The 9,381-nt window shown below is 31.5% G+C and overlaps 1 pseudogene; it reads left to right on the top strand.

Annotated features, from left to right (window-relative positions):
- The first annotated feature begins 1,380 nt into the window (after positions 1-1,380).
- Positions 1,381-1,929, top strand: LOC149575348 (putative potassium transporter 9 pseudogene; annotated as a pseudogene).
- Positions 1,930-9,381: the final 7,452 nt, after the last annotated feature.

Here is a 9,381-nt window from a genome sequence, read left to right as displayed (position 1 = left end):
AAAGTAACTTTTAATAAAGTGAAACAACTAAAATTGAGTATAAGACAAGATAATTTATCCTACTAGTAATAATTATACTATAGGCTTTAACTCATGTCATACCAATGCAAAAGATCACCATCAATAAGCATGAATTTAATCAAAAAATAAACATATAGTCTTAAATGAAAATATAATAAACATTATTACTAAAACAAAGATATATATATATATATATGTATATAAATGATTACTCTAATATTTTTTTATTGAAATAGTATCCAAATGAAATTATAAATTATAATGTTTTTAAGTAAAAAAATAGTTAATATTTGTTATTCAAATATAATGAAAATCATTACCAACGTAATAAGTAATAAAAAATGGTTAATGTGATAACTTCCAGGGTGACACATATGGAGCAAACTAATAATTTAAAAAGTTTGTTAAGATTGTCCAGTGATAATGTATATGAAATGCATAGGATGAATTAAAGAAAATAAACATAATTACCTTTTTCAATTGTGGAATTCTTCCAAAAAAAAAAAAACAAAATATCATAATATCAAAGAATATGAGAATGTCACAATATCATAAGATTTTTTAAAAATACTGCATTTTCTTACTATTAAAGAATAATAATATGTTAAAAGCAAACATACAAAATAGTATAATTATAGTTGGTGGCCATGATTATAACAAAAGAATAATTGAAATCTAGAAAAAAGGTTCTGACAGCTATAATGATGGCAAATGATTAAAAAAAGGAGGATTATGGGACAAACCAAAAAAATGAAAGTTGAACCTATCCCCAGCTGTCGATTATGACAAGTAACACAGGTTAAGTAAAAAAAATGTACATCCAGTCGAAGAATCTCGTGCTTAGAAAATTGTCGCAGGGCATGCCTCAGAGCCAAAGTAGTAGCACAGAGCTATGATTAAGAGTCTGAAAAAAAATGATAATATCTTGCAAAATAAAATGTTAGAATAATGATTTAAATTGAAACAAAAAGATAGAATCTTGTCAGCAGATGTAAGAAATAATTATGAATTTTATTAATAAACCAAAAGGTTTGGAGAGAAATAATACTTTGATTCACCAGATGCTGTGCCTAATTATATTCATTCTATGTAAGACAAATGCCTGACATAAGCATGATTGACTGAGCATACTTATTCTTTTGGTAGAGTATGGGCAGAGAATGGTATGATCTGAGAGTTACGGGAACATTCTATATGGGAAGCAGTCAACATCACAGGAAGAATATGTTGGGGAATGTGCAATAGCTCAGTGATGGAGTGGCTTATTCGCTTTAGGTCACTTCGCATTGTAAATGATTAATTTTGTCTCGGCTTCTTTTATTTGGTCTGGAAAGCTCTTGGACATTGGTATTTTTGAACATGGATCCTGAAGCTGGAATTGATCAGCTTAAGGAAAATAAGAAGCAATCTTGGAAGGCTGATTTGTTCCTAGCTTATCAAAGCCTTGGTGTTGTCTATGGTGATTTGAGTATCTCTCCTCTATATGTTTACAAGAGCACCTTTGCAGAAGATATTCAGCATTCGCAGTCCAATGAGGAGATTTTTTGCTTTTTATCCTATGTCTTTTGGACCCTGACTTTGGTTCCATTATTCAAGTACGTTTTTATAGTTCTGAGAGCTGATGATAATGGTGAAGGTGGGACTTTTGCCTTATATTCTCTATTATGCAGATATGCAAATGTTAGTCTTTTGCCAAACTATCAGATTGTTGATGAGGACGTCTCAACATACAAATTGGAATATCCTCCAAAGACAAAGAATTCATCAAGGGTAAAAAGGATTCTTGAAAAGAACAAAAAATTTGCACACGGCATTACTGATGGTGGTTCTCCTTGGTACTTGCATGGTGATTGGAGATGGCATACTAACCCCAGTGATTTCAGTTTTCTCTACAGTATCAGGGCTTGAACTTGCCATGAAAAAAACCCTCCACTATTGGTTTCATGAAACTTATTAGTATCATCACATCACTACAACAACAACAATAACTCAGTCGTAGTCGTTGTTGTGATGAAAAGGATAAAATTTGAGATTTTGATTTATATGAAATGATAAAAGATAATAATAATAAAAAAATTAGCACAAAATTTTGATAAAGAAGATTTAGAATAAATTGAACTAACAAAGTAAGGGGAGGTACACAATTTTTCTACTAAATTAAATTAGTTAAAAAATGAAATATATTAGAATAAACTCTCTCAACAATATACTATATTGTACTAGAATATACTATTAAATTAGGAGTGCGAATCTTTAAATTTATATTATTTTCTTTATCAACAATATATCAAAGCCTACACAAATTAGAGCAAACAGAAGTTAAGCGGGTTTGGCGGTAAACCAGCCAAACCCAAAAAAAAATTCAATTTCTTCCAACTTAAGAAGATTAAAAAAGAAATTAGTGAAATCTCTCTCAAGAGTCTCCTTCGAATCGTAAATTCATGCAAACACTCAAAAACAAAGATTAAACTGCTCTGATACCATGTTAGAAATGGAAAAATAAATATGTAAATAAGCAATAATAGGAAAGAATCTAAGCGAGTTAATGCATGAAAAGATATTACCATAAGATAGGAGAGAGAAAGCTTCAAGATCCAGCTCCATGAGACAAGATATTTGAAAAGGGGAAAGCAAAGAAAACCTCTTGTGACATTATGAATGAGACATGAAAAGCCTAAGAAGAGAGAGAGAGAGAGTGAGAGATAGAGAGCAATCGCTCATACAATAATTGAGAAGAGGAAGAAACCTCATTAGAAATGAGAGAGGAGGGTCATATCTTAAATAGAGATGAGAGAGAGGAGTTAGAATGTAACTACCATGTCTATGAATGCCACCATTCATAAGTGTGTGAGGTCAAGTGTGAGATTCCTCTTAAGGAGGAATAATCTAAATTATAAATTACAATAAATATTTGTCCTCACATAGTCCACTAGAGGACAAAATAAGATGTAGTGGAAAAAGGACAAAAATGAAATATATTAGGATACCTTGGCTTATATCCTAATATATTATAACAATAAAGAAAAGAGGTCTAACCTTGGTTTATAGCACACCAAGGAAAGATTACAACTTCTAACACCTAAATTATATCCTAACATATTTGGTTTAATAAAATTTTAACTTGGTGATTGATGTTGGGTTGTTGTCTTTGACTTAAAATTTGATTTTTATTTCACTTTCCATTATGATGAAGTTCCAATAACATAAGTATATATAGCCTTCCCCATTAGATTAGGATCAACTCTTTCCCTCTAACTCCTAGTTTGTATTTGCATGAAAAATTGATGTGATCAAGAGTCAAAAATAACTAAGTTGGTTAGCTTTAAATCTTGATAAGAAAGTAGAGACTTGTCTCAAATATTACTGAAAGAAATGATGTTTGATGATTGACAAGGGGTTTGATGATGATCTTTCTACAAGGTCTCAAACTTGAGGCTTGATTGGTTGATGGTGGACACTCATGAACAAGATGATTTAGAACTTATTAATGAATTAAGACCAAGATAAATGAAGTACTACATGAACCAAGATAAAGGACTAGTAGACCAAAGGTACAATGATGAGGGTTCAAGATTAATATCTCTACCCAAAGATGGTATAATTAAGATAAGACATTGTTAGAAAGTAAAGTCTTCCAATAAAACTAGGGAGTGAATCAATTATATGACTTAAAAAACTTTTTACCCAACTAAGGATATTATTTATAACTCTTAAACTTGCATAAAATAGTAAACTAAAAAGTAAAACCATGCAAAACAAAAAGAAACTCATAATGCCATATTTTATTAACTAGGAAAAACCTAGCCAAGGGAAAATCTTGTTGAGAACAATTGATTAATTGTGTATTATCTTTGATGTTACACAAAATGTCATATCATTTCTAGTAAGTGTATGCCCATATCACTTAGGCATTGAAGATAGTTTCCTAAGTTTGCCGATCATTCTAGACTTTACCTACTTTGGAAGTCAGTTTCTACTGAGTTCAGTCCGTCGTTAAAAGAAACATTATGGAAGTTGACTGTTAACTGAGCTCATTTGGTTAATGAAGGAAATGTTGGATGGAACCAATGTTAACCAAGCTCACTTGGTCACCAAATGAATTTTTTGAATATGCAATGTTAATTGAGTCCACTTGGATAATATAGGAAAATCATTTTTGAATTAGCATCTACTGAGCATGGTTAGCTAACGAACAATTTTCTTGTTTTGGTATATTGAGTTTAATTGATTTAATTGCTAGCTCTAGTTGGCTGAGGAGATGAATATTAAGTATTCTAAGTTGTATTCAAGCTAACTTGACAATGTATAAGATATAAATATAAGGTCAAGTTGAGGATTGAATGTTTGGAAGATAATAGAAAATTTGATGATGCTTAGAGGAAGTGAATTAGAAGGATAAGAAAAATATCCTTGTTGAGCTGTAAAGATACATTTGATTAGAAGGATCAAGTATTCAAGCCAAAATTGAGATCTATAATCAATAATTTAGTTTCATTAGAAATTAGGTCATCTCATTATTACTTTCTAACCATTGTAGCAGTGATCTAAATCTCTTAACCAAGTTGGCTTAACAACTATTTGTAAAGCCTCTAACAAGGTGGCATTTCTATTTGAAGTTTTTAAAGACCTCTAATAAGACCACTCTTAATAGGGTGATTAAATCCTCTAATAAGGTCATACCTAATAATGTATTTTGTAACCTTTAACTAGGTTGGCTTCTAATAAGGCTCACTTCAGAAGAGTGAAAATTAGTAACTAGTTGTAATTGGTAGTTTTTTCCTAATTGGGTTTCCATGTTAAATCTTGGTGTCACTCATATTCATGATATTTATTTTATGTGTATGCAAATAAGTTAATCTTAAAAGCTAATCACAAAAAATATCTTAAGTTTTGCATTTTTTGAGTTACAGTTGTTATTTTAGTTATTGCCGAGTTATAGTATTTGCTAGTGTAAACTAAGTGCATGTGTGCTTGCTGAGTTATGGAAAAATATCATTTAATCAAATTTTGTATTGAAATTTAAGGGATCTAGGATTTATTTTTGTAGTAACTAATTCATCCCTCCCCTCTTAGTTACTCCTCTTATATTTTGAGCAATTGGTATTAGAGCTTCTTGGTGCTTGCAGAAAAGGTTTCAATGATCTAACTTAAAGATCAGGATGTCTTACAGAATGGAGATTCCAAAGCTAAACACATATAACTTCAAGGCATGGAAAGAATTCATGATGCTGCACTTGACAACCATTGGAGATACAAGGCTAAAGAACCTAGAAACCAAATACAAGGCTCCTATTGGAACTATGACTATTGAAGAAATTGTGGAAAGAAAATTCATTATATTATGATGATTGATAGTGCTTCATCTCTCAACTATGTTGAATTTGATTAGGTCAAAGATTTTGGAATTGCTTATGAAATGTAGATCAAGTTGAAAGCCATCTATAGAGGAGATGACAATGTAAGGTGAGCCAAAGATGAAAGTCTTAGAGGACAATTTGATCAGATGTAAATGAGGGAGGATGAAAACATTGCAAAATATGTAGAAAGAATCAAAGCCAGTGTTAGTGCTACCAAAGCCTCTGGAGGAACAATTGAAGATGTAACAGTGCTAAGAAAGGTACTCAAAACTCTTCTTCCTATCTATGTAATTAGAGTATTTTCTATTAAAGAAATGAGATGTGATCCAAATAACAATATAACTTCAGATGCTTTAGTTGGAAGATTGGCATTATTTGAGCTAGATAACTATGATAATTATATTCCTAGTTCTAGCAATATTAAGTCTACATTTGAAGCCAAGGTTTCACTCAAGAAGAAAGCTAAAAGATCCGAAAGAAAATAATATAAAAGTGAAGAGGAAGATAGTTTTTATAGTGATCTTGAAGCTATTGAAGCTTTTCTTGCAAGGAGTTATCCCAAAGGAAAAGGAAAGATTCCTCTAATCTATTTCTCTTGTGAAGAAGTTGGACACATTGTTGCAAGGTGCCAAAATAGAGAATAAAAATATCAAAAGAAACACAAAGGTGTTAGAAACAATAGTCTGCCAAGATAATTAGGGGGGGTGAATTAGTTATCTGACAATTAAAACATTTATCTTCTTTAAACAAACTTAACCATTCAACCAAACTAAACAAAAACCATAATAAAATGCACATAGACAATTACATGAGATATGTTAACTATGGAAACCCTTGATTAGAGGGAAAACCTCAGTGGGAATGATGCTCACAAGATGATGTACTAATATAAATATTTCTTGTTAGAGGATGGACCCTATAAGGAGTCTATTACAATAGTTAGTGCATAGAGTCCCTATTAGGAGATTTTGAATCCATGTTAGGAGAATCCAATTGTATTAGGAGTTATGGTACAATGTATGAAAGATGATCCCACTGCCCAAACATGCAATTTCAACTACAAGAAGAGTTCACTGCTCAAACAAGTAATTTATTGTTATGATCTCCTTTCCTCTATTCTATCAACCAGACCAATCAGTATTAGACCTTGTAGACTAGGTCATGAACCTTGGATCCAAATATCAAACCTTGGATCACTCAATAAAACCTTACCAATGAAGTTTCCTTCATGTCTACACTGCTCTACTTCACATTTTGCACTCTTTGGTGCTTATAATTGATCATAAAAACATATGATTCCATACCACAATAATGTAAAATGTCTTTCCTTTATACCAAGTCCTCAAAACATTTCCCTAAGTTGGTTGTTAGACCTTCTCAATTAATTATTATAGGACCACATTAACAACACATTACACTTGGTGATAACATCAATCTTCTACCTTGTAAATTAAATAACTTTCTGTACATGTAATATTATAACAAGATAACTTAGCCACATCATCAACCTCAATCCTCAAAATAACAACTCTTCTAAGATATAAAACAAGTTTACCAGAACATGCCTCTAAAACTCTATCTCAAAATAGACATCACCAAAACTTACGTAACTTCTTCTATCCTTATCCTTTCTTTTTCTAATGTTAACTACATATACTAGATATGCAGAAGTATCTCCCATAACCTCATATAGTGTAAACACTCAACTAGTCATTCGTACCAACTTGATCTTTCTATTGTTCTTCTGTCAAGTATCAATTTTTTTTTTTATGTTGACATCAATGACAAAATCAGTCATAAATGTAACATATAATCATAGTAACATATCTACAATACTCCCCCATAGGAGTATCATTAGAATTCATGCTTTCAACCAATCTTCTAACAATCTCCCCCGTTGGCATTGATGGCAACATAGATTAAAAACATCTAGTTCCAATAATACTAACAAAAAAAGTTCATATTTTCAAATCCTCTTCATCAATCATTATCCCCACTAATATAGCTCAATGTTCTTCCTATCAAATTTTCAATCCATGTTGTGCTTATCCCAAACATACTGTACTCATTCTGAACATCTTCCTCAACATAATATTTTTCATGCGAAATTCCCCCACATTGACATCAATGTCAAAGGTATCAAAAACCAATATCTCTGCATCAAACTTTACAACAACTGATACTTACTAGCTCAAGTGTCAAAAGACACTATTCAAAACAACATCCAAAAAAAATCCTAGATAAGTCTGTCCATCACAGATATTCCTGCATACAAGAAGTATTAGCATTTAGTCCTGACAATAATGGTGCTTTGTTATAGTGGACTGATGCACTCTTGCATCTTCTACTCTGATGTAGGAAGGGGCATAACCCTAAGCATACCTCACAAATACTCAAAAGTCTCATTAGGAAGAGGCTTAGTGAATATATCTACAATCTGCTCTTTAGTGCTCACATAATCCAATTTTATTTCCTTTTCTACACCTTTTTCTCTCAACCTATGATACTTAATAGAAAGGTGCTTATTCTTAGAATGCAATATTGGATTCTTAGATATATTTACCATGCTTGTGTTATAACAATGTATGACAAAATGTTCATTGATTTCTATCCTTATATCCTTTAGCATCTGCTTCATCCAAATGACTTGATTGTAATTATTTGTTGCTACAAAAAACTCTACTTCTGTTGTACTTTGTAATGTACAATCCTACTTCTTGCTTAACCAAGAAACCAATCTAGACTCATTAACATTGTCTTTCAAGGATCCTTCCATACTTTCTCTAAATTCTTCAACTTTATCATAAAGTAGACTCTTTCTAGCTTTTCTCAACTTCTTAGGACATATACTTGAAAAATTACCAAACCCTTTACATGTCCAACAAACAAAAAATTTCATACCTTCCTTTATCTTTATGTCTTCTTCTATTCTCGATCTATCTTCATGTGTGCTATTGTTCTCTTGTATACAACAAAAGGATTTTGGATCTAAAAACTTAGTATTTTTCTCTTTACACAAATTTGATAACTCACCAAGAATTTCTATTACTTGGGTGTTCAATTTTTCTCTGCCAGATGTAGGACCATCTTCTCTAAACATGTTCACCATGGATCTCCCAAAGTTGTTAAAATTTTCCTTCAAGGACTTGATGCTTTGGTACCAATTATTAGAAACAATAGTCCACCAAGATAATTGAGAGGGGGAGTGAATTAATTATCTAACAATTAAAACATTTATCTTCTTTAAACAAACTTAACAATTCAACCAAAGTATATAGAAACCATAATAAAATGCACATAGGCAATTACACTAGATATGTTGACTAGGGAAACCCTTGATTAGAGGGAAAATCTTGGTGGGAATGATTCCCACAAGATGATGTACTAATATAAATATTCCTTATTAAAGGATGCACCCTATTAGGATTGTATTAAAATATTTAGTACATAGAGTCCCTATTAGGAGACTTTGAATCCCTATTAGGAGATTCCAACCCTATTAAAAGTGGCGGTACAATGTATGCAAGATGAGCCCACTTCCCAAACATACAATTTCAACTAAAGAAGAGCTCACTACTCCAACAAGTAATTTACTATTATGATCTCCTTTCCTCTATCATGTCAATTGGACCAATCACTATCAGACATTATAGACTAGGTCACAAACCTTGGATCCAAATATTAAACCTCAGATCACTCAATAAAACTTTAACAATAAAGTTTCCTCCACTTCTACATTGCTCTACTTAACTTCACATTCCACACTCTCTAGTGCTTATAATCAATCATAAAAACATCTCATTCCATACCATGATAAAGGAAAATGTCTTTCCTTTATACCAAGTCCTCAAAACACTTCCCTGATTCATTTGTTAGACCTTCTCAATTAATTATTATAGGACAACATTAAGAACACATTACACTTAGCAATAACATAAATCTTTTGCTTTGCAACTTGAATAACTTTTTTTATACATAATATTATGAAGAGGTAACTTAGCCA

The sequence above is a fragment of the Cupressus sempervirens genome, chromosome 2 (assembly GCF_028749045.1).
Source record: "Cupressus sempervirens isolate cs-2001-9-10 chromosome 2, ASM2874904v1, whole genome shotgun sequence".
Lineage (NCBI taxonomy): Eukaryota > Viridiplantae > Streptophyta > Pinopsida > Cupressales > Cupressaceae > Cupressus > Cupressus sempervirens.
This window is presented reverse-complemented; position numbering and strand designations above follow the sequence as displayed.